Source organism: Hemicordylus capensis, chromosome 3 (genome assembly GCF_027244095.1).
Source record: "Hemicordylus capensis ecotype Gifberg chromosome 3, rHemCap1.1.pri, whole genome shotgun sequence".
NCBI lineage: Eukaryota > Metazoa > Chordata > Lepidosauria > Squamata > Cordylidae > Hemicordylus > Hemicordylus capensis.
Window position 1 is genome coordinate 193022576 of NC_069659.1, and position 26388 is coordinate 193048963.

General features: G+C 43.3%; 1 long non-coding RNA gene across 1 annotated transcript; it reads right to left on the reverse strand.

Moving 5' to 3' along the window:
- Window positions 1–1014: 1014 nt before the first annotated feature.
- On the reverse strand, window positions 1015–24753 carry LOC128352178 (uncharacterized). The gene is made up of 4 exons (XR_008320246.1): window positions 24633–24753; window positions 24320–24477; window positions 2217–2449; window positions 1015–1132 (listed from the first exon to the last, which is right to left on the reverse strand). It is a non-coding gene; the product is annotated as an uncharacterized LOC128352178 (long non-coding RNA).
- Window positions 24754–26388: the final 1635 nt, after the last annotated feature.

Genomic DNA, 26388 nt, shown 5'->3' on the forward strand with positions numbered 1-26388 from the left:
ACCTCCTGAAGGAGTGACTATGGAAACTGAGAACAGAGAATCTGAAGTAGTAGATATGGAATCCGAGAACAGAGATCCTCAAGAAGTAGAGTGGGAATCTGAGAGCCAAGAACCTCCTGGAACAGCTCCAAAGCAGAAATGAGTTCATTATCAGATTCTAAAGCAGAAGCTCCTGTGAAACCAAAGCTGCATAGGGAAGAAATAGGTGAATATGAAGCATCAGCAGGATAAGGGTGTTGAGTTTGGCTCTCTGTCCTTCATGTCAAACATGCCTGGGGATTCACTGTGTGCCAAGCAGCATTTTTATTGATTGATTGATTGATTGAATTTATATACCGCCCTTCCAAAATGGCTGCATTGTTGGTTGAGCGAAGATTGTGAGACATGTTGGAAATGAAGGACTTTGCGCGGTCTATTGTCTCAAAGACAGTGGAAAACAGACTAGTGAGTCAGAGGGCTAGAGGGTCAAGACATTGGTCATCCCTTCTCTACTGCTCTGACACTATCCCTTTGGAATATAGATTGCTACTCTTAGGGACTAACTTCCTTCCTTCCTGCTTTGCACACACCCCTCCCTTTTCTTCCTTCTACCTTGCAACATGAAAGCTCCTCTCTCCCCTGCACCATTTGTTCAGAGATGCAGAATCCATCTGCATCCAGCTAGCTAGATAGATTAGAGATCCCAACTCCTCACTTTCCTTTCTAGAATGTTCTCTAATAAATGTCATATATATTGATTTGAAACTATGAACTGGCTCCAAGTTACTTTACTCTCAGCATACACGCATGCCTTCTAAATTCCGCTGTGTTGTGCCTCTGTGCATTCTGCTATAATGAAAAAGGGTTTCTCCTACCAGAAAGAATTCCCAACAAACCATTGCCTTCCAGCCCTACAGATGATTACTTCCGGGATGTATGCATTACATCAGCAACTGAAAGACGGGGAGTAAGGTAAGGACTGTGGTGTGGTCACTAAGCCTGGAGAGCAAAATGTAAATGAGGAGATGCACAAAATGGTAAGCCATATGTGTTTTATTTTGTATGTTTAATTTGTTTTGCTTAGTACAGGCCAGGACCTTTGAGTACAAGCATCTTGGCGATGTCAGCGTTTCCTGTATCTCATGGGTCTTTACTGAAAATGAGCAATAAAAGAATTGTTTTTAAAATGTGTGTTCATACCTGTGTTAAGTACAGGAGAAAATCCTAAAGAACACAATCCCCACAGAATGTGGGGAGCTACGGTGGTGTAGACCCTCTAGTTCAAGAGGCCTGGCGAAACACTAAAGAGCTGAGTAAAAGCCAAGTTAAAACATGGCTGTCAGAGCAGGAAGCTTACACTCTACATAAACCTGTGAGGATACATGTTAAAATGGTTGTTTCAGGGGTCAATGTTCAATGGCAAGCTGCTCTAGTGGACATGCAACAGTTTTCTAAATACAACCACACTAGCCACAAAAAAAGCCAAGACTCCCATGCTAAAAAAATGTTCACGTTGGGATTTCAAAGATTAAAGGGATTTTTGAAAAAGGTTATGAACAGAACTACACCACAGAGTTGTTTATAGCGGACAAGTCAGAAGAACGGAAAGGCCTGTTTAATTGTTAAAAGATTATATGAGGGAGGCAAATCTCGGCAGTGTCTAACCTGAAGAAATACAGAAAGTTAGAGGGGGTGGACAAAGTATACAGGTTTGAAAAAATTATAGATATAAAAGGACGTGGAAGAGTAAAGCAACATTTAGTGAAGTGGGCAGGTTGGCCTGATGTTCAACAGCTGGGTGCCTGCTTCAGATCTATGCAAATAGGTGTAGAATGGCAGGCCAAGGATTTTATGTTACTCTACCCAGTAATGCTAGCAATAAGGCCTTCCCACAGAACACTAGTTCGGCCTACACTATCCAATTAGCAAAGTCCCTGGATCTTCCCAGATAATGGGAAGTGGGCCTGGTTGAGATACAGTATCTGCACAGCTGGAACACTATTTCAGAGGATACACCCTTTGAATCTTCCAGGGCCCAAGGATCTTCACTGTACGAAAGGGAAGCCACTGATCATGAGGGGATTTGGAGCAGGGTGTTATCAGTATGCTGATGACACCCCGATCTGCTTTGCCATGTCAATTTCTTCAGGAGAAGGCATAGCTTCCCTAACTCAAACATTACAGATTTGGTTGATAATGAAATTACAAGCACCAGGGCTGCCTTGGAGGGTACAAACCTGCATTATGGCCATGTGAGTTCATATATACAGTTTCTTAGTCATCACAATGCCTTCACTTTTTCACCGGGAACAGAATTAGCCCACATATTAGGACTCCATCCTGACACAAACGCCAAAATATTCCCTTTCTCTGCAGACACAACAGGTGGGTTTAGCACACTGTTTATACAGACATTGTGGAACATCAGATAGTGGGAGACCAATATGTGCGCCTTTTGAGGATTGTGCCCCTACAAGGGAAGAATGAGGAATGTGTTACCATCATCTATGATAAGTCCCACTATACCCCTGTGAGCAAACACCACATCAACACAATAACGGTAGAAATAAAGAACGACCAAGAATGAAATGGATCTTTCCATTTTGGCATGGTGATTGTGAAGCTACACTTTAATCCCCAAGGAGGTATGCAGTTTTTTAAAAATGCCAACTCTGAAAAGTTATGGGGATAAACAGCCTTTACAAAATTACAGCCTTTACTATTACAGGGCCCAGGCAGGAAGGGCCTTCTCCAGTTATGTGGGCACGCCAGTCATGTATGATGCAGGCATAGAGGGCATATTCCGGAGCCTATTCAGGGTGGCAGCACCTCTTTTGATAAAGGGGTTGGGGCTCATTAAGCCACACGTTAAAACAGCCACTAAAGGTATCGCTAAAGATGTGGCTGGTCACATCACTCAGTTGTGAATAGGATGGCCCATACCTCAACTTCAACACAATGACTTTTATACATAGCAGCTCCAAATAGTGCACAAAGTCTGAACTGGACCTGTTTCAAATTGCTCCGACAGAAACTAGTATTGAAAGAAGTGTGTACCAATGTACACACTTCTTTCAATAATAGTTTCTGCCGGAAACTAGTGTCACCCTTAACAGCTGTGTCACCCTTTTCTGTCGGAAACTAGTGTCACCCTTATCATCTCTGGCAGACTGGATTTCTCTGGATTTGCATCTGCAAGCACTATTCGTTAATAGAAAAGAATATGAGAGGGGCTACACACTAGGGGTGTGCAATTCGGGTATTCGGTGATTCGGTTCGGGACCCGAACCGAATCACCCCTGTTCTGTTTTGTGCCCAAATATGGGCCACCAGAATCACCCCTGATTTGGTTCTGATTCGGATTTAATCCGAATCCGAATCTGAATCGATTCAGGGGGGGAAGGGGGCCCAGGGGCAAAATTTTGGGGTGGGGTGGTAGTGCCCAATGGGTGGAGTCTACCACCCCAATTTCAGGGGGATTGGGCAAAGGGCTGATATTTGGGGAATTTTTGAAGTTTTAGTGACTTTGGGGCAGTTCGGGGGCATGGCATGGGATCTGGGCAAAAGGAGTGGGGTGGGGTGGTAGTGCCTAATGGGTGCAGGCTACCACCCCAATTTCAGGGGGATTGGGCAAAGGGCTGCTATTTGGGAAATTTCTGAAGTTTTCATGTCTTTGGGGCAGATTGGGGCAGAAAGTGGGGCCTGGGGCAGAATAGTGGGGTGGGGTGGTAGTGCCTAATGGGTGCAGGCTACCACCCCACCCTCAGAAAAAGGTGTGAATTCTCATTCTATCATAGCAAATGACATTTTTTCAATTAAACAACTCTCATGACCCCACTTTCACTTTTTCACACTCTCAATTACTATGAATATGAGGAAGTAATCAATTTAGCACACTTCACCTTATGAAGACAAACCTCAGAAATTCACCAAAATTCACCCCTCTGCCCAATCACTCTGAAATTGGGGACGGGTGGTAGCCTCCACCCATTACGCACCATCTACCAGCCCACCCCACTCCTTTGGGGCAGATCCACTTTCTGCCCCCAATCTGCCCCAAAGACACCAAAACTTCAAATATTCCCAAAAAATCAGGCCTCTGCCCAATCCCCCTGAAATTGGGGTGGTAGCCTCCACCCATTAGGCACTACCACCCCACCCCACTCTTTTGGGGCAGATCCACTTTCTGCCCCCAAACTGCCCCAAAGTCACTAAAACTTCAAAAATTCTCAAAAAATCAGCCCTTTGTCCAATCCCCCTGAAATTGGGGTGGTAGCCTCCACCCATTAGGCACTACCACCCCACCCCACTATTCTGCCCCAGGCCCCACTTTCTGCCCCAATCTGCCCCAAAGACATAAAAACTTCAGAAATTTCCCAAAAATCAGCCCTTTGCCCAATCCCCCTGAAATTGGGGTGGTAGCCTGCACCCATTAGGCGCTACCACCCCACCCCACTCTTTTTGCCCAGATCCCATGCTATGCCCCCAAACTCTAAAGTCAATAAAACTTCAAAAAATCAACCATGAACCGAATCACCCAAATTTTTCGGGCCCAAAATTCGGGTGATTCGGCTCGGGCCCGAAAAATATCGGGGGACATCGGAGGTGATTCAGTTTGGCCCCGAATCACCCGAAATTGCTCGTTTCAGGCACAGATCGTTCTGTGCCCAAAATTTTTTGCACATCCCTACTACACACTGCTAGTGTTTGATCAGACCAAGAATGTGGGGGTCCCTATTCCCTGATTAAAACAGGGAACCTGAGAGCAGAAATACGTTTTGCCAGACCCCTACAGACAACAATTAACATGCTTGTGTATGCAGTATTCAATAATCTCATAGAGATAAATCACAGAAGGAATGTCCTATTTGACTGTATGTGAAATTGATAGCATACAGCTAACGTGTGTTTTGTCTGCAAGTCCCTGCTCCCAAAAGACCTTCTTTGGAGTATTTCCTAATGATTGGGTGCCAAGAAAGAGACTACTACAAAGATCATCAGGTCTTGTAAACACCCATCCCACAACCTCCCAGATGGCTTGCCATCTACTTGACAGAGGACAACCGGGGATAATTTTTTTATTCTTATGGACACCCACCAAATCACCCTGTTTCCCAAAACTATCATGAATTTTTTAGGAAAAAGATGCCAACCAGATAATCTTTCAACAACGTCAGCTACAAGCTCCAGATTCTGTGATATGTGGTTACCACTGTGTGTGTACCACTATGCTGGCCTTGGGCCAAAATAAACAAGTACATACATACTGTGTGTTTTTTCTACAAAGGAGGAGTAAGGGGTTAGCATTTAAACAAATAAAAGAACTGGATCCTGAGGATTTAGAAAGAAATGATGAAATGGTTGAACAGTATGTGAAAAATAAGTGCATGCCTAAACATGTCCCCTGCTATTTTCAAAACACCCAAGTGGTGTTTTGGATCCTGTAATGATTTTCACAACCCAATAAAACCCGCCTAGAGGGCTTTTAAAAATAACGTTATGTGTTTTTGTCTTATCCTCAAAGTATCAATTAGAGCCCTAAAATTTTATTTATTCATATATAAATATAGATATATAGATATATACACACACATATGACATCATAATTGTAACCAGTTAGATTTCTGCTGTGAGAAGCCCAGTGTGAAGTGTCAGGTGTCAGAGCCACACTGCAGGGATTATTTAGATTTTCTAGTGCAACCCTGGCAGTGCAATTTCTTGCCCCCAAAGTCAGTACATTCAGTTCCACCATGGCCGTTATAAAATCATCCCAGCCTCAACGTAAGTGCCCATGTGGCAAATCGTGGGCCTGAGTGGTCACTTTGACCAGATCCAGTATATTTGAACCAACAACAGGTTCCCCATTGTACACAAACTTGCCCTTTCTATTTCAGGATGTTTAACAGAGTCTGCTGAATTCACAGGTAATCTTAGGTAATCCTTAGGTAATCTCTTAGGTAATCCTGCCAAGGATTAGAGGGCATCAGAATTTGGGGGGAACTTGGGGCTGATCTGGATGTAGAAACAGGTTGAGCTTTCCTTTCCTTGCATCACCCTTTCTTAGATGAGTTAAATATTTTTGAACTAGAGCTCTGAAGAACCCCTTGCATTTCTGCATCTAAAGCATAGCTAGAAGCCATTCTGATGTATTAAAAGTCCTATTATCAGAGGACATAGCTTAATAGGCAAGAAATCCCCCAGATTGTTCCCTTTCAAGGTGTTCAATGGTACCTCTATAGCAGCAATTAGGTTATTGAACACTGAGCATAAAAGGCATTTTCTCTGAGGAGCTTTAAGAGTGCAGGATTCCTCTTCACGCAGTTAGAAAGGATGACCTGCAGAGGAGGCCTGGCCATAACATGTGCCACCAGATGAAAGGCCTCCCCTTTGTATCCGGTCTGTACTTTCTTCATGGTGTACACCACTGGCCAGTCCCCCGAAAAGACCACTTCTGAGCCTGTAGGATTCAGGGAATTGAGGATTTAAATACACACTCAGATCACCATAAGGCTTTTGAGTAGCATCAGCTACTTCTTCATGAAATATCTGGCATTTCCTGGGAAAATTTGACATGCCAGAGTTACAATCTGTAATTTATCCCTAGGATTTTTGAAAGTACCATATTCTTAACATGGTACATAAGCCTTAATGCTTTTCCTTTACAGAATACATTTTGTGTCCTGTGGTGAACATATTGAGTAAAACCTTTTTCAATTTGAATGTTGTCAGAACAAAAAGCCATCCAAAAAGGTCATCCAGTTTAAGAAAGCAGTTTTTATTGGGGGCGGGGGGGGACAGCTCATTATCAGTCAAAAGCAATGGCATACCTTCCACAAAGGTATGGGATATTTACAGGCCAGTTCTTTATACAGAGGCTGCCAACAGGCATACACCATACAATTTTATCAGGAACAACATAAAGTACTGAGTGAACATTGTCCAGCACGTGTTTTTTTTACAAAAAAGCTTTTGCCACAGTTACTAGGACCAGCCAGAATGGCTGAGAAGGGGTGCTGCCAGTGGGTATCCAGTTAAAAACCATAAGGCAGCTTTTTAAACCCATCAACAATGACACGTTTGATAACAGAGCTTTGCAATACTCACTGTTGTCTTTCTCCTAGATGTCTTCCCAGAGAGAAAGAGGGAAAAATCTGGTGTACCTCGACTTTAAGCTACCCCAGGAATCCACATCACAAAAGTTTCGCAAAATTTTGATTCCCCTGCTTAGCACCCACAGAATATAAGCCAATAGCTGCTTACCAGCATTGAACAATATGGGTAGTTTGGAGGATCAAGCTGGTCAGAAAAGCAAGTCTTAATTCTCAGAAAGCAAGATTTTTCTTAGAAAACAAGGCTGAGGCAAAATTCCCTCCCTGGACCCAGGGAACTGGAGTTAAAAGAAGAAATGGACCTACAGTTCTCCTCCCCTAACTCTGTTACCTTTGGTTAGTAGTGAGTTACACCACCAATACTTGCATTTGGGCTGCACTTCCATAACGTCCAGACTGGGGATTGGAGCTTGCCTTTCCTTTGTCTTTATGCAAACCAGAGTTGGAGTTGAAATACCTCCCTCTCTCCAGCTCCTATTGGCTAGAGAAAAGAAATAACCCTGCTCAGCCAGTTCCCTGGCCTCTACAGTCTTGCTGTCTACAGGCACACAACATCAAAAAGGTGCCTCCTTGCTCAGTTAGTGGGGGACCACCAGGAGGAGTAAACAGAAATCAAATTGATTACATTATTGGTGCAAGGAGGTGGAAGAGCTCAGTTATTTATTTATTTATCGTTAAAGTTATATACCGCCTTTCATTAAAGCAATCCCAAGACGGTTTACAGCAAAAATTTTTTAACACAAGATGGTAAAAAAGAGACAAAATATTAAGGGGGGGGCATATTCCTGCCAACCTGCCCCTGGCTCAGCTGGATCTTAGATTGCAGGTGGTTAGTTGGTTGTTACCGGCAAGGGGTGGAACACAGGCAAGCACTCAGGGCCCTGCTCAGCAGAGCCCTCTTCCCACCATCAACCATGTTAAGGGCCAAGTTGAAGACGGAACATCCTGGAGACACTTTATTTATTTAGTTGCTAAGAGCTGACATCAACTTGACAGCACTCATCAACCAAACAACAAATGAATCAATAAGCTAATCCGTTCTATTATGCACATATTTGTGCAACACTTTAACATTTATAGTTCAGTTTTCCTCCAAGGAGCCCAGAGGAGGTGTACCTAGTTAAGTTCCTTCTCACAACAACCCTTTGAAGTAGGTTACAATGAGAGAGAATTGAATGACCAAGAGTCACTCATAACGTATCATGGCTAAATGGGGATTTGAACTCGGGTCTCCCCAATGCTAGTCCATCACTCTAACCACTACAACACGCTGGCTACGTCAGAGCTGACCTGTCATCAGTGCCAGCAGGGCTTACATCAATGCACTAGCATGGGGAGTACTCCTATGTTCCATAGTGGAGAATATTACCCATTTTGCAGATTGTGGTTAAAGGTGGGTTTTGGCTTTAACCAAATTGAAAATGTTTGCATTATAGCAGATGCACATTATATACTGTCCATCTGAAAAATGAGTATCAGTAGAAGATGAAGTATTATTGTCTGAAATAAATAACTAACCATATTCACACATACATACAATCTGGCTGGATTTAGATGTAACGTGTAGCTGAAGTTTTAACCATTATACCTGGCACTGTGTCACTCTGCTCACAGTTTGGCCATAGAGCAGCATGATTTGGAGTTCCCAATCAAAATCTCGTCCACCTTTAACTGCAATTAGCTATTACATTTGAATGCAACCTCTGTATACATTGAAATACAGTGATGTAAATGTTAATTGGAACACATATATAGCAGTGTGCTTCCTATTTGTACCTACATTTGAGAGGTTCTGTAAACATTCTCCTGCATGTGGAATGGGTGTCCACATCATAATCTGTGCTCTTTCTTATGTTTCCATGAAAATGAAACCACACAATAAATGATGATTGTGTAATACTTTGTGAAGTTAATTACACAGTTAAACTTCACAGATTAAAGCTAAATTTGAAAAATGGGTTAATTTACCAAACTCAGTTAATAAATGTTTAGAAAAGGAAGGTAATTGAATTATCCCTTGTTTGGCAGAGATAAATATTCTACTTGTGATAAATCTCATTTTTTCCTGAAACATGACGAATTGGCCTGAGTTGCCAGAGATTATGACAAATTAGTAAAAAGTCTAAACCAACTGGAAAGGCTGGTTGTACAGCCGTGCCAGCAGTTGCTCATATTTGCCAGGCTGGCTGCTTTCTCTTTCAAGTGCACTTTTCTGTTCTGTCTTTTGCGTTTTGCTTTCATTGACCTTTCTCCAGAAAAGAGTGGATAGGGGAAGTGAGTGCTGCCATATCTGCCACATTGTGGCCATTGATTTTTCACTCAAAAGGATGAGAAAGCATAGTGAAGTACAGGTAGACCTCGATAATCGTGAATGTTCTGTTCCCAAGTGCAGCCATGGATTTGGAAGTTGTGGATATTGAGGCATTGGGGCTAAGATATCGCATTAGGCCAGTTGACAGAGCCCACATTGGCTGCATCGATCCAGGCCCTTTCTGTAACCCCAGATGTCTCCCGCACACAAGGCGTGTTCCAGGAACTATTCTCGCCAGCGACTCCCACTCTGATGCCTTTACCACACTAATCTCTCTAGTCATCTGCCTAGGAGGATTGACACCCCCCTTCAGGAATTATTCTTGCCTCACCAATTCTGTGTAGGTCCATCAACATTGAAGGATTCCCTTCACAGCTCTACACAACACCCAGTAAGGTTGTGGTCACCCGGTGATGTAAGTTTGAACATCACCGTGTGGCGTTCCTCTTCATCCTCTTCAGGAAGTTCCTTCCCCCTCATATTCTAGATCTTGCAGCCATGAGACATTCTTGTCAGATAACCATTGAAGGGGTCATTGTTAGAGACAGGGCTACATCATGCAATCTAGTACCCTCATCTCTTCACCCACTTTTATTTTATGCCTTGCTTTTATCCTTGTTCAGGCTGCGGTTGTGATGGAGGGCATAAAGCAGTTATTTGTTATGAATGGATGTCTTCCATTCTCTCTCTAGGACCACATCCTCCCTCCAGTTAGAAACCAGAAATCTTAATTAAAATGCCTCTACAGAAGGAAAATCAATTAACAGACACCTTACAGGATGGCTTATTCTCTACTACGCACATGCAAAATTACTTACAAGCATAGCATTACTGATTTAGGATATTAGTTAGCCTACTCCACTAATGAACTGCAATATTATTGAGCTGGATAAAAGACACCTTGGGAATCCATGCAAATTATTCAAACACAGCACTTTGACTACAAATGTACCTCATCTCTCATTGCAGAGAATAAGGGATAATCTGATTCAGACAAGAGAGTTCCTCTGGGATTGGTTTTCTTGACTCTCCTATATTTTCCCAGTTTGCTGAGCAAATGTAATTATTATATCTTTGCCCTGGTTTTAAAAGCATTATGTTCTGGTTTATAGTCACACATTTGGGTGCAAATCAGAATTTTTTTAAAAAAAATTAAGGAAAATTAATGTTCTTCCTTCCTGGCAAAACTAAAAGGGATATAGCCCTTATGTGGTTGACTCCAGGTTTGAGGGGAACCTCAGCTGTGTTGTCCCACCTAAGTGGTCCCTCAAGATCCATGGAACGCTTACCATGGTACTGTTGAGGGGTTGATATATCTTTTTTTTTCACCACCAGGGACAGAGTAAAATTCCTCCTCCTCCACATCTCCTTCCAGATTAACAGATTAAACTCTCCCCTTCCTTCCCCATTCCCTTGATGATGTCCTGAGAACCCAGGACCTTTGGCAGATGCCCAGTAATGCCAATCTCTCACTGGCCCTGGCCCTTCGCATAACACATCCCAAAAAAGAACATCAGACCAGCCATAACAATATAAGACTGTTTCACACAATGGCCACCAGATGCCTTCAAGAAGCCCACAGGAAGGGTATGAGGGCTTGACCCCGCTCCTACCATTGCTCCCCTGCAGCTGGTATTTAGCAGAATCTGGCCTCTGAGGCTGGAGGTGGCGTAAAGCCACATGCCTTTGACAGAGAGTTATTGGCCTCCATAACTTTGTCTAAGCCTGTTTTAAAGCCATCTAAGCTAGTGGCCATCACCACCTCCAGTGACGTGTGAAGAAATACCTCCTAATGTCCATCCTAAATAAACCAACCTTCAGTTTCATGGGATGACCCCCTGGTTCAGGTGCTGCAGACTCCATGCAACATGTTAGAGACTTCGATCATGTCTCCCCGTTGTTTCCTCCTTTCCAATTTAATACTTTACATTTACTACTGCCCTGGCCTTACCCGTACATTTGGGTTTGGGTTTGGGTTTGTTTTTGGATTTTTTTGCCTTAATTTTATATTTTGCCTTAATTTTTCCCAACTTTGCACTGTTGTATTTCATTTTGTCAGGTTTAATCTAGTTTACCATGACCTAGTTTAGGTCATTCAAATTTTATTCCTGTCTGCGGATTAATCCTTCCCAGTTTTATGATCTGCAAGTTTGACAAAGATTACAGCCACTCTTCAATTAAGTCATTGATTACGCATTTTATGAGGCGGACTAGGTGGCAAACATCGGGTTCCAGGGGCAGAGGCCTTAGAAAACACTGGCTCACATGATGTGCAACACAACATAATGTTGCCCAACACAATTCGATTTGTAACAATGGAAGTAGAGCAGTGCAAGTGGAAGTAGAGCAGAGCAGTTTATAGAACTAGTTTTATCCCATGAAACTGAAGGTCAGGAAATTAGGAACTTTAATTAGTAGTTTTTAATACACCACATAGTTTGTCTATGGAATTCTCTGCCACAAGATGTGGTGACAGCCACCAGCCTGGATGGTTTTAAAAGGAGCTTAGTAAAATTAATGGACGATAACTATAAACTATAAGCTCTAGTGTCTATGTGTCAATGACTATGGACCAATACCAGCCTCAGAGGCAAGAGACCTCTGAATTTCAGTTGCAGGGGAAAAACAGGAGGAGAGAGGGCATACCCACTTCTTACCTGTGGGCCCCCCAGAGGCAACTGGTAGGCCAATGTGGGAAACTGGATGCTGGACTAGATAAGAACATCTTTGCTTAATAAGGCCTTTCTAGGGGAGCCCACAGGCAAGAGTGCATGCCCTCACTCCTGCAGCTTAATTGTGCACTGTTATGCACAAGTACTTCCACTTGTTGGTCCTAAATTTCCCCACCTTCAGTTTCTTGGGGTGACCCCTAGTTTGAGTGTTATGAAAGAGGGAGAAAATGTCCTCTCTGTTTACACTCTCCACTCCATGCATAATTTAATACACTTAGATCTTGTCTCGCCCTATAGGTTGAAAGTCTCCAGGCCCCTGCTATAAAATATCCATCTTGATCAAAGCTGTATGCAGTACTCCATATGTGGCCACACCATAAGGGCGAAATTCAACCCCCGCCCAACCCCCAACCCCATTATTCCTAGCATGGAAGTATTTCCAATGTCCATCACCTTACACTTGCTTACCACTTTTACCATTTTCTCCCCCAGTTTGGAGAGACCTCTTTGGAGTTCCAGAATGCATTGTGGCTTTCACTAATCTAAATAGTTTAGTGTTATCTGCAACTTTGGCCACATCACTGGTCACCTCAACTTCTAGCTCGTTTATGAACAAGACCCCACATCCTACCTACCTCCATTGTGAAACCTCTCCATTTATACCTACTCTCTGTTTCCTGTCCTTTAACGAGTTAATGATCCATACATCAACCTGTCCCCTAATTCCATGACTGTTAAGAGGTTTTGGTGGGGAACTTTATCAACAACTTTTTAGAACTCCGAAGTATACTAAATGTACTATGTCAACCGGATAACCTTTATCCACATGCCTGGTGACACTCTAAAAGAATTGCAAAAGATTCGTGGGCAAGACTTCCCTGCAGAAGCTATGCTGGTTCTACTTCAACAAGGCCTTTTCTTCTGTGCTTAACAATTTTGACCTTGTGTGCTTTCCATCCATTTACGTTAAGCTGATGAGCTTGTAATTCCCAGGATCCCGTCTTGAAAACTGGAGTCACATCCAGTCTCTGTTAAAGAGTCTGATTATACAAGTTATATAGGATCAGCAATTACACATTTGAGTTCCTTCAGAACTTTTGGGTGGATGCCATCCGGCCCTGGCGATTTGTTTTTAACTTTTCAATACAGTTTAGAACATCTTCCTTTGACACATCAAATTCACCCAGTTCCTCAGCCGCTTAAACCTGAAAATTCTAGAGAGGGTATATGGTCAGTATCCTCCTCCGTGAAGACAGAGAGAAAGAACTCATTCAGCTTCTCTGCAATCTCCTTATCCTCCTTAATCTCCTTTCACAGCCTCATCATCTAAGGGGCCAACTTCTTCCCTGGCAGGGTTTCTACATCTGATATATTTAAAAAGGTTATCCCCCCTTGACACTTCTAGCTATATGCTGCTCAAACTCTCTCATTGCCAGAGTTTGTTCCTTCCTGCTCTCTTCATTTGGGCAGGACTTCAATTTTTTCTGAAGGAAGTCATTTCCCCTTTTATAGCGTTCCTTACTTTTTAGCCATATTGGCATCCTCCTGAACTTGGCGAAATCTTTCCTCCTTCTTGATATACATTCCAACCGTGCTTCTTGGTTTTAAATAAGGTTCACAAGCCGACCCTGCACAGAGCATCTGTGCGCTCTTTGGGGCCAGCTACCTCTCCCCCCCCCAGTCTCTGGCGGGGCCGAATGCTGAGTGCTGCCACCGCGGCTGCCAGCGGGCCGAGTGCCACCGCCTGTTGGGCCCGCCGAGAGCCGCCTCCGCTGCCTGTCAGGCCCGACGAGAGCCGATTGCCAGTCTTTGAGGCCCGCCTCTTTGGGGCCGTCCACCTCTCACCCCCACCCCACCCCCTGCCCTAGTATCGGGGCCCACCACTGCTGCTGCCTCCTTGCCCCTTGGCCTGTCCTCCTCCTCGCCTCGCCTCCTCGCCCCTCGCACCACCCGTCGCTGCCAGGCCAGGCCTGCCAGCGTCCCTGGCCCTGCCGCTGGCTAACTGTCCTCTCTCCTGGGTGCGCCAGCCAATCAGGCGCCTCCACAGCCCAGCCAATCAGCTGGGCTGCCGGGACGCATTTTTCCCTGGCACACCCAGGAGAATTATATATATAGATGTTTTCTGGAGTGATTTGACACTCCCGACTTTCCCTTTCAATTTCCTTCTTACCCTTTTTTTAGCAGCAGTTTCCTCTTCTGAAGTGCAACACATATCTCTTTCTCCCCCTTTCTCGATGTGACCAACTTTACAGGCTGTGGTGAGGAAAAATATGGCATTTAAAACTTTAGCAGCTTTTAATCTAGTCTAAGCAAACATGATTTGCTATATTATTCTGTATGTCCCACAGTTATACTGAAGCTGTTTTCAGGTCCAGCGTAACCCAGCGTAACCCAGGCCATCCTGGGTTAGGCTGGTTGTGTGAAACATCAGGAGCCTTGCAGAACCTGTCCTGCGTGTCTCCTTGGAAAGCAGGCTAAGGAGACACAGATGGGGATTGGATCCCCCAATACAAAGCTGTCAGGAATACAGATACCAAATTCATATCTTAGCAAGTTAAATTCTAAATAAAGAATTCTCCAGCCAGGAAGGAGCCTTTGCTCATTTGATTGGATAAGTGTAGGAAACACTCTTTTAAGTTCTACACATTCCGTGTGTAGATCAAAAGGGGGTTAGTGAGGAGAGTGGGCTTCACCCACTCTCCCCACAGGTGAGCGGGGAGCTCTCCCTGGATGGCCTGATCGGCATCTTAGTTAATTACAAGTTCCTTCATGGATTCCGTTGGTGTGGCTGGGATCGGGGTCCTGCCTTGACGGTGACTGGCCTGCACCCCCTGTTTCGGTTGAATGTGGGGAATTTAGCTCAACAGGGCAGACGGCTCCAATCAGCTGCAATTTGCGCAAGCGTATGAACTCAAGAAAATCAGCGTGAGAGGTTTTAATTAAAAGGCATTTCTTGTTGCAGTCCAGAGTGAGAGGCAGAAGAGAACACTGAGATGTTTTGCATGGGGAGTTCGAGGTGCAGTAGTAATATACAAGGAATCACTCTGGGTCATGGATATTTATATCCTGAAATGAACCTTGTGGGCACATTTTTTGTCATGCTCTGTTGAATAGGGGAGGCCAGACATTTAAAAAAAAAACCATTGTCCTTCCTGGGTAGGAATATGTGTGCACTGGTGTGTGCAGATGCATTTAAAGAATATCCTGAGCTGGGAAGGGCTTCCCTTCCCAATTTTTCAGTTTCGATGACCACCTCTTCAAAGTAACACCGATTCTTCCCTGTTTTAATGGTCTGTGGTTTCATCTTCCTTGCCAGAGTGCTTAATTTAACAACAGGTGTTATCTCTCTTGCATGTGGAACAGGGCTTTAAATTTCATTTAAAGGCTGAAATTATCTTGAAGGCCAGCACTTGCAGTAGCTAGTCCTGAAGTCTGGTTAGTCAGGCCTCTTCACAGAAAGAGGGTGTGTGGACCTAATCCCCTTTCCAATTTGTGGTGCCTGTAGCCAAATCTAGGGGCAACCAGTCCACTACCGACTAAGCAACTTGTCCCCTTGTATAAGATAAACTGGGAGCTCACGTTGTAGTGCAGCTCCTGAACACAGCAAAAGTGCAATCTTCTATTTTGGGAACTTGCAGAATGAGATGAGCACGCACACCACACGTGTGTGCCTTGTAGGGAGTCTCCTGATGCTAGGAGGCTTGTTGTAGCCCCCCCCCCACTTTGGGGGGGGGGCTGTGGCCACAGCAACACATTATCAGAAAACACATGATCACCTCACCACAGCAAAACATGATCAGAAAAATGGGGTAGGTGGCATGCATGCTCTGCGGACCTCATTTGGGGGGGGGGCATTTAAGCAGGTTTGCTGCCAGGAGCTATGCAGCTCACGACCAACCAAATCCGGGCTGGTGGTCCCTTAGCCTGGTTTCGATAAGAACCTCTTTGATTTTTTGCCAAAACTTAAATTCCTGAACCTGCCTTTTTCCATGGGAAAACGGCAGGTTTCTCCAATCCCCAACACAATTAAATGTGAATTAGATGTAAATGCCAGAAGAGTAAATTTTGCTTTATGCCACTTGCTTCCACCTCTCATCCCTCTGAAAGACCAACTGCATAGAAATCTGTTATTCTCTACCTAGCCTGAGAGTAGTAGTTGGAGCAGAGCACCTAGAGATTGCAGAAATCTTGCACAGATCTCTGTCCCTTCTCTGCTCTTTGCCATCCTAGCTACGAACTCGTGTCTATCTTCCTGGATCTCCCACCTTGCTAAGTGGGTCTCCAACCTTCCAACCCATGATGAACACTGGAATGTATTGTGTTATTTCAACTGGATGCATGTTCCAAAGCCCTGGAGCAACCACAGAAAGGGGTCGGCATTGCTTTGCAGCCCTAGGAAAATAGGTACGTATTATCTTTTGGAAAACAGAGATCAAGATTAAACAGAAGGCCAAGGGATGCAATAAATGATAGAATTGCCATCTGTAATAACTGTTGGTATGCAATTCCAGTGGCAGGCATCCCTGACTAACCATGCACCCACACGGGGGAAAAGTGTGCCTACTGTGAAGATTTTCCTGTATACCATGGCACTTATTGCTCGAGTTGTTCCTAGGAGGAGCACTTGATCAAGCATTGCATTGCTTGGTGGCTGTTCCTAAGCTCCTAGTGGCTGTTCCTAAGCTCCAGTTCCTAAGCTGCAGAGGGAGAGCATTATTAATATGAACACAATTTTCTGCTGCATGAATTAATATTTAAGCACGTCCCCTGATCCCATAGGGCTCACAATTTAAAAAGAAACATAAGGTAAATACCGTTGCCTCCATGCTAAAAATAAGAGAATCACCACTTTTAACAGGTGTCTCTCTGCTCAGTCTAGCAATGAACAACTCACCAGAGCAGCAAAGCAAACCTTCTCTGCCTCACGTCACCTCATCTGCTTCTACTTGGCCGAGGTAATCAACCCCAGCTCAGTCCTGACAACCAACCGCATACACCGTTAATTTTCATTACACCTTGATGGTTGCCAGTTTGAATCCATGCAGGTACTATAATCAGAAACAGCTGATCTTTAGCAATGCATTTCATAAGTAGTGTATCCATTTCTCTCTGCTTTTCTTTTCTTTTCTTTACATGATGCATAGTTTGTATTTCTTTATATATTGCTCTGTGACCATAATAAAGCTCTTTTCTGATAAGAAGCAGTGATTTAGGGAGATTCTGAAAGGCCATTTCACATTGCATGGCACTGGAAAACCTCTCTTGTAGTGTACCAAAGAAAACCACAGGGCTTTGTGGGGGGCATCCACCCTCCATAACAGACTTTTTGAAAGGTCTGTTGCTGCAGCTACCACTCTGCCTCTCTTTTATCACCAGGTTGGCAATCTGGGTACAGCTTCTGCTGGGGCCCAATTTGGATCTGCGGTCCCCAGCAGTTGATCTTAATTTGTGCTTATTAAATCCATCCTTTACTTAAAAGGATGGTCAAGAAGAGGAAACCTTGTAAAATTTACCTCCCCCGCAGATGGTCTCCAGGTTCCCATACTCACCACTGAAATAAGAGCTGCCAATATGAATCTCCCTTCATTTTGCTTTATCACAAGAGCATGTGATAACTTCCTGACTGAAAGATGTTTCCCCTACTTTGAGCAAAAGGGACATGTGGAACTTTCACAAGCCTCTAATTACAGCACCATGACACTTCATATGCTGCAGCAATAAAAAACAAACAAACCATAAACTTACCTCATTATTAAGGGAAGGCAAACAGCCCCTCACTGGATCATCATTTGCAAGTACTGGGGTGACTAATAAAGCCCGAAGAGCATTGGAGCAGCTTTTCTGTCTCTACAGTTTCTCTCTCAACTTCAGAGGCATATTTTTATTAAGTGCATGCAAGAGAATGATCTTAAACCTCAAGAAGAGAGCGCATAATAATTGTGTGTTCCTCTAATGCTCTCCAAAGACCTATTCAGAGTCCGTTCTGGAAGACAACAATATATCACAAAGTTCTACAAAGTTCCTCCTAATGAACACATGCCAATTTGAGAGCAAGAATTCTGGCCTCAGAGGACAAAATAACCACTGCTCTTAGTCTCTAGGTATTTTGCTACTTTATTTCAGAGCGATTCAAAATCTAATTAAATTTCTAAACTAATGAAATTACAGAAGAAAAATCATTTAGGACTATATTATACACAATTACTCATGGCTGAAAATTACAGTTAGCCTCTTTCGCCAGGAGAGGTTCCCTGGAGAAATCCTTGTTATTCCAACCACAAATAAATCCAGCACCATTCCCTCTAATTTACACACTGAAGGTAAAACTGGAATTAATTAAACATATATATCCTATTGCCCAAAGACTGGGAAGTGGTGGTGCTCTGCTTGTGGGACCACACAAAATGGGCAAGACACAGGATAATGCCTAAACATGCAACTGTGGGTATTTCCATAGATGATCCTTTTGCATATTAATATTCTATATGAAGATGTGGGAGATAATATAGAAGAAAAATTGAATGTACAGCTAACGGTATAGGCAGGTTTTCCATACAAGCTAAGGTTTTCGCCAAGCACTTCATGATAGTGCACAGTAAAACGAGACAGGAGAAATGCTCACACAGGTCATAAGTTTGCAACTGGCATCAGAGGAACGCATGCCCTGGACTTTTGGGTTGAAGTTTGGGGTATCTACAGCAAAGGCCAAATCGTATCCACAGGGCAAATCTTTTTTCGTCTGTCCATGGTAGTGCTCCTTAATTTGCAGGGGAGGTTCTAGATACAGGCTCCAAAATTTCCTAGGTGAACCTCTGCTAGCAGTTTATTGCCAGATAGTGATATCTTGTACATGAAGTCCAAAGACTTGCAATGCAATTTTGTTTATTAAAAACACTCAGGTTAAAATGTCTTAATGTAGAACCTTTTCCCCATTGGATTTGGTTCCTTTTTTTTTTCCCCTGCGTGTTGAAGTGTGTCCAATGTCCTGCTCCAACACAGAACTCATCCCCTCTTCATAGCTGCTCACTGCTACAGCAGCATTTGCACAGCAAAGCGCGATAACCATGATGGCCATCACATCCATGACTGTCAGCCTGGGGCTTTTTCAGTCCTTCCCTGTACAGACTACAGGCAGGACTTCTGATCTGCTTGAGTGCTGTAACCATGATTCGGGCTATTGGAGACTAACATCTGAACAGGGCTACAAACATGAAGCTGAGAGTGAAGAATCAGAAGTTGGTCACTTGCGGTTGCGACTAGGTCACACACCTCCATGGCAGTGGTAAAGGAAAGGAAAGGAAAGGGGTTGGTAGAAAGCAGAGTTTGAGATGGGAATGTAGCTGCCTCTTTCAATGTTCTGTGCCCGGGGTTGGGGGAAACAACCCGGTGAAAAGCTTGCTGATAAAGATGGCAACAAAGAATCTGCAAAACTGTGCACCTTCAGTACTCCTGGGGCGGGGGGGGGGGGGACGCCACTAACAAGCCCTTATGGTTTCATGACAGTCACGACAGAAGTATTACAGCAGAAGAACCACATATTCCTGGAAGCATGTGATGGAGAGAGCACATTAGAAAAGCATAAAGTTGACAAGATTCAATTTTTGGTTCGCAGTGTCACGTACATGGACCAGGAGTCAAACCTGAGGAGGATAAATTGGAAGCAATCAACACATTGCCACATCCAGAAGACCAAATGGACTGTCAAAAACTCCTGGGAACCATTCCATACCAAATGACTGACAAGTCTGACTGGAGGATGTTGGTGCACCTCTGGACAAGCTCAGGCTAGACATTACAACTGCTCCTGTCCTGAGACATCTTGATTGAAATACAGGCTGAATACAGAAATACAAAGAGGGATTCACATGCAAGAGAAGCCACCTCTTGCCTTTCTTGACTCCAGTGTGCCGTCTTGCCTCAAGGGTCTGTCTTGCCTCAAGGGCACTGACACAAGCTGAAAAGAATCATGTTCTCTTCTCATCATCATTCTCTTCTCTTCATCACCCAGGTGAGAGTCCAACCTGTTCACAAACCACTGGACCCTATTTACTTGAGGCCCTATGTCTACAACAAAAGACCTAAAAAAAACTATGCAAAAAGACCGCAAAACATATTACTGAATAATCTACATAAAAAGCAACAATATGCAGACACACTCTCCAGATCAGCCTGCAAAACAAAGCCAAGGGTCCAGATTCAGCCCACAGGGACTAATTTACTGGCCCCTGGATATCCTGTAGTAACAGACGAACTGTATTTTATGGAAGGCCTTTGTAAATATGTATGTCATCCGGGTCCTCCTAAAAAGAGACAGAGATACTCTTATTTCAGCAGGGTGTGCATTCCAGCCACAGAAATGTGCTGGTTTTATTGTATGTTGTTATGTGGACTACATAATCCATTTAAAAGGAAAAAGACGTTATTAAAAATTAAAAAAAGAAGTTGTGGATATTATTTGTTTTCAATTAACATATAAAATTTATAATGAAAATCTGTTGCAATGTCATCAACTTGGTCAAATGTAGGTATTGTAATAGAGGATAAGAAGACAAATGGGGCTGTGAGATAAATTTAAAAATAGACATGGACTGTAAAGAAGCAAATTCAGGACAAGGAAGGTAGATTTATTATGCTTAAATTCCAGGTAGCAAACCTCAAATTATGCTCCAATTTTTTTCAATCTGTGTTGGAAATTTTAAGATATGCCAATTTTAATTCGAACATTTTTTCAAATTTGACGCATCTCATTCTCCATTTGTGATGTGAGCAAAGTATAAAAATGAAGAGCTTATTCATTTTCTTGGCTTCCAACAGAAATAAAGTTCTGAAAATCAGAAATTACTCTTAGTAAAATAGTTACAACTTGAATCGAAACAAACAAAATCCTAAAGGAGATTTTGATAGAGACTTATGAAAAATGAATTTTACAAAACAGAAATATTTCAAGAAGGGTAGACAAACTCCAGAAGGGTAGACATACTATTCGAGAACCAGAACTATTCGAGAACTATTGGTATACCAATAGTTTGGTATACCAAAAGAGAAAAGAGCAAGAGAAGAGGACTAGTATTTCAATATGGAATGGCAAAGAATGTGTTTCAGCTGTGGACGAGAACAATTTGTGGCATAGTATTCTTGATTGTACAAGACTTATGCGCCAAATAAGACAATTCACAAATTAATGAATTTACAGAGCAGAAAGAAGAGGAGAGCTGGTCTTGTGATAGCAAGCATGTCTTGTCCCCATAGCTAAGCAGGGTCTGCCCAATAACCCAAGCGATTAATGAAATCATGGCAAGAAGCATTCATCTCTTTCATTCACAAGGAAGGGAAGGATTCAAATAGACCAGAAGCATACAGACCATTTTCTTTCCTGTACGTGGATGACAAACATTTTGCAATGATTTTGCAGGAAGGTCTTTTAATTCAACAGGATATGTACCGAAGAGATACACGAAACAGGTTTACAGAGATACATGAAAGATGATATTTCAAAGAAAATGAGTAAAGCAGCGATGAGTTTCCTGGATGCGGAGAAAGCTTCGATGTTTCCAGTTTAAATTAAATTAAAGACCAATCTTTGGTGTTTAAATTATTAGAAAAACTAGTAATAATTTTTCTAATAATTAGAAATTATTAGAAAAACTAACAGCCCTGGTTTTTTCTCATGGATTCAAAGCATTTAATGGGGACGATCAGCCTTTCAGCATTGCTGTTTGAACCATTCACTTGAAACATTAGCGATGAAGAAAAGACAAGAACGAAAAATCTCTGGAATTGAAATGGTAATTTTACTTTATGGACCATTTAAAGTATTTATGGACAAAGGAAAGATAATAGAACTCCATACAATTAGAAGTAGTTTATTACATGTTTGGGACAAATATAGGAAAAAGACAAGTCCGGTATTAATGCCTTTGGTATCTATCATAAACATTTTTTTCATTGAGAGGAGAATTCTAGACCTTTTTCCTACTGAAGATAGTGGATGGACAGGTAGAGATTATGTTCTTGTTTCCTCAGGGCAGGAATAGGCCCGGGTGGTATGTCTGGTGTGCACCAGGCCTTTGTGCAGTAGGGTGGTGCCTCCTTTTACTTGCAGTGCCAGTAATTAATTGCATTAAAGAGCGCCGGCCTGCGCGGTTGGTCTTGGTGTTGGATAGTGCAACCTTCCAGGCCCTGTTCAACCAATCTTCAGTGCATAGACCCTTGGAGATTTTCCAGTGCTTAGCTACATCTATCTTGGCTGCTGCTAGCAGCAGAGTTATTAGATCTTTATATCTTTGTGTGTGAATAGTACCCACCTGTTGTCAAAATCCAAGTCAGAACATGCTTACCTCCCAATAAATTGTCAAAGGAGGTGCTTAAACTTTGAAACTGATCAAATGGGGCCCATACGTGACCGGAAAGGGTCAGAACCAGTGGTATGCCATCACCCCAGTAGTTCAGCCCCCCACCCCGCAAACTTCCACCCCACCCTAGAAGACATATCCTGAAGGTGAGACTGTGACCCCTCCTCACCACCCTGGACCAAGAGTAACAGGTTTCAGTCCTGAAAGGTCCTAGTGCACAGGCGTGAGAATGGGCGGGTGGCCTTTTTGTGTAATTTTATTGGCCTGAATGGGGTCAAGTGTCCCCTCTATGAACAAACCCCACCACCCTGGTCCTGTAGGAGTGGACCCTAGCTCTCTGAACTGTCCATTTGTGCGATCATGGAGTGCCTCCCCACCCCCACCCCCCTGAGAGATCCTTGGAGACTACTGTAGTTGTAAGTAGCCGTAAGTAGTGTAAGTAGTGTAAAATGTAGTGCGAGAAAGTTTTCTATTATCACGTTCTGATGCTGAGCAGTTTCCACCAGAGCCCACTAATTTCCTAACGTCCTATTTATTCACCGTTATCTAGAAAAAGTACATTCTTGTTGTCTAAAATAACCTTAATAAGTATTCAGGTATCCTAATGCTGTCTCTTTTGGGCCACCTCGCACTGTTTGCATTTTTGCACATATGCCTGTCTTCCTCACAGGTATAGTAACTTCCTTAAAATATTCCCAGTTAAGGTCTCTTTTGCTTGCTGACACGATGTTTCTCTTCTAAACTGTAGCATACATTTGGAAAATATTTTCCCCATGTTTCTGCTCCTTGCCGAAATCTATTCCATCCCCCCAACTCGTCTATCTTTCCATAGCTTTCTGTAGGCCTATTCAGACAGTATGCTGTACACATGTTGATGTGAATATGCACCAGGTTCATTTTAAAATTGAACCTGGACGCAGACCCTTCAAATGCATGGTACAGATAGGCAGTGTACTTTTTCAACATAACATGTGATGGACCATACATGTGCACAGATTTCTAGCTGTGTGTACAGTCATTATATAAGTGTTGAACATAATGTATGAATGAACCTAATGCCTTTGCACTTTTAGAGAGAGGAGCAAGAGTGTCTTTCTTGGTGATTCTCTCCCCGCATATATGGTAAACATGATCGCATTAAGGTCACTCTTCTCTAAAGTGTTGATGACATTGACATCACACACCAGGTCTTCGGTGCCACTCAGGATAAAGTCCAAGGTCTCCTCCTCTCTCGTTAGTTTCAAGACCAACTGTTCTAGAGCACAATCATACAGTGTATCTTGACATTTGATCTCTATGTCATTAACTGACTGCGAATTTCCATTCAGTCCTCACTCACAGGGTTTCTGTGGAGGATTCCAGACCTCTTAGTTTTTCTTGCTTGTTAGATTCTATCCCTTTATGCTACTCCGCCTCCCTGCCCTTTCTATACAGTTTATATCCAGGTATAACAGTGTATCACTGTTCTGCCATATTTCTGCTATGCCCACAATCGCTATTTCTCTGTTAGCAACCAAGCACTCCATCCAACTTGGCTTCTGGCATTGGCATATAAGCACCTATATGCCTTCTGTCTGCTCTTCTCTCCGCCTTCTGTCTGTTCTCTATGTGGTTCGGCTCCTTTTTGTTTTTTCTGACTCCTTTGCACCCTCATACTTTAAAGGATCGAATTTGCACAACCAGATACTGTTCAACTCAGGCATCATTTTAAAAGCTGCTCTGTAGCCTTTTTGATTTTAAGCGCCAGCAGTCTGGTTCAATCTTGGTTCAATTGCAGTCCGTCCCTTTTGTACGGGCCTTGTTTGCCCCCAAATGTATCCCTGTGCTTAACAAATCTAAACCCCTGCTCCTGGCACCAATCATTGAAACCCCTCAGCTCTGGCAGTCTCACTGTACCTGTGTCTGGACTTGCGTGTCAACTTGTAGATCTGGCAGTCTCACTGTACCTGCGTCTGGACTTGCGTGTCAACTTGTAGATCTCTCCCATGGAAAGTTGCATGAGGTTTCCTTTTTTTTTTTTTAAATGTAGTCATCTTGCAGAGAGGGAGTGATGTCTGAAATGGCAATTAGTACATGGCTGTGAATGCACACAAAATGAAAGCACAAATCCCTCCCTCCTCCTTTGTGAGTGCTTTTCTGAACCATGGTGCTTGAACCTGAGCCCTGTGACCTGAATTCCTATCATGCGACTACAGGGAGTAAGGCTTACCTTTTTGCTAGAGCCATTCCACAGACACAAGGAGCCAAAAATCTGGACATTGGGAATGCAGGGAAACAGAAAATAGACGTAGTTTTATAATGCAGCAGGATATATAAGAAACAAGGAGCTGGTGGTATTGCTGAAGAGGAGGAGTAGACTGTATAACATATATAGACCTTTTTTTTTTTTTTTTTTAAGGCTTAGTTTTTTTAAAGCTTGGGTCAGTGTGAATTCAGGTCTAAATTTAGGTCAGGTTTCCTCTATTCAAGGACGTTCCCAGGAACACAGTTGCCTGATTTGGGCTCACTCTCTAGACCATGTAACTTGAGCACTTCCCTGGACAACTAGAGGCCAGCACTCATTCCTTGGCTGGAAAAGTGTCTCACTATGAGAATGTGGGTGACAGCAGGAGGAGGGCTGCACTGTGTACTCCTTTGCCTCACCAGGATTCGAAAAGGTTTCAAATCCACTGTTGCATTCCAATTACATTCTTTCTGTTAATCAATGCAAATGACATGTGCCTTTGCCCATTTCTCTGTGCCTGCATTAACACTGAGACTTGCAATATTTGAAGAAAGCTCCTGAGAGTGGGCATTGAATCAAGTTATTCCTAAACCACTACCAAGATTCTACATTAAATGCAACCTTTCCATGGACAAAGAATAACATGAATGCGGGGAAGTACTCTTTGGAAAGTTTTGTTGTGTCACTACTTGTTGAAAGAAAGAAAAGATGTCCACCTATTCTTTTCCTTCCTACCTCATCCCACATCTCTTCTCTCTTCCTCCCCACAGCATCAAGAACATTGTGATCTAAACAAATGAGTAAATGTGCTCATGAGTAAAAGTGCTCAAAGTAGGATTGCCAGTTATACTGAGGCTTCGTCCGTGATCTGGAACCAACCATGACTTGGTATGCAGGAGCTAAGATCAATTTTCAACACTTTTCTACATTAAAATCAACAGTATTAATGAAAAGAATTAGCTACTTCTAGCTCACCACCCACCCCATCAATCGATACAGAATTTTAAATATGGATAATGGCCACTACTCAGTCAGTGGAGCACCTGGAGTGCATGCCAACCACAAACAAATGCAAAGTTCTCTCTGCTCCTCTTTCAGGCTGCAATTCTTGGCATGCTTACTTGGAATGCATAATATGATGTTGTACAGAGTATGGTCCCCCTCAAAGAAGAGGAAGCCGACAAAAAGAGGAACCCTCTACTTTTCTGGGTGTCCACTGTCTTTGCCCACTAGCAGAGGTGCACCTAGGTAACTTTGGAGCCTGGACCTAAAGGCCTTTTGGGGGGAGAGGGTCCCTCCACCCTCAAGATAAGACTCATCACCCACTGCCACTGCTACTGCTCAAGCAGCAGCAACTGGCTCACTCACTCAACTGGCTTCCTCGCTCACTCCTATGGTGCTTCCAATCTACCCCCTCACATGTCACAACCCTCCCCAATCTTAACTGAGTGTGGGTGGGAGAGATTTTTGTGATGGTGGTGGTGGGACAGCACACTTGTGGTGGTGATGGGCAGGGAGTGGTGGTCAGGGAGGCAGATAACTCCTCACATCCCCTCAGCGAATGTAGGTATGGCACAATGCAGTAACAGCAGCAACTTTTATTTCTCCTCCACTCTTGGAGGGTAGAAGAAGGAAAAGCCACTGCGATCACCACCATTTTTTCCACCCCCCCAGTGGCAGTACTTCTTTATTCTGGCTCAGTACATATTAGCTCTGAGGTCTCAGCATTTGCCATTGGCTG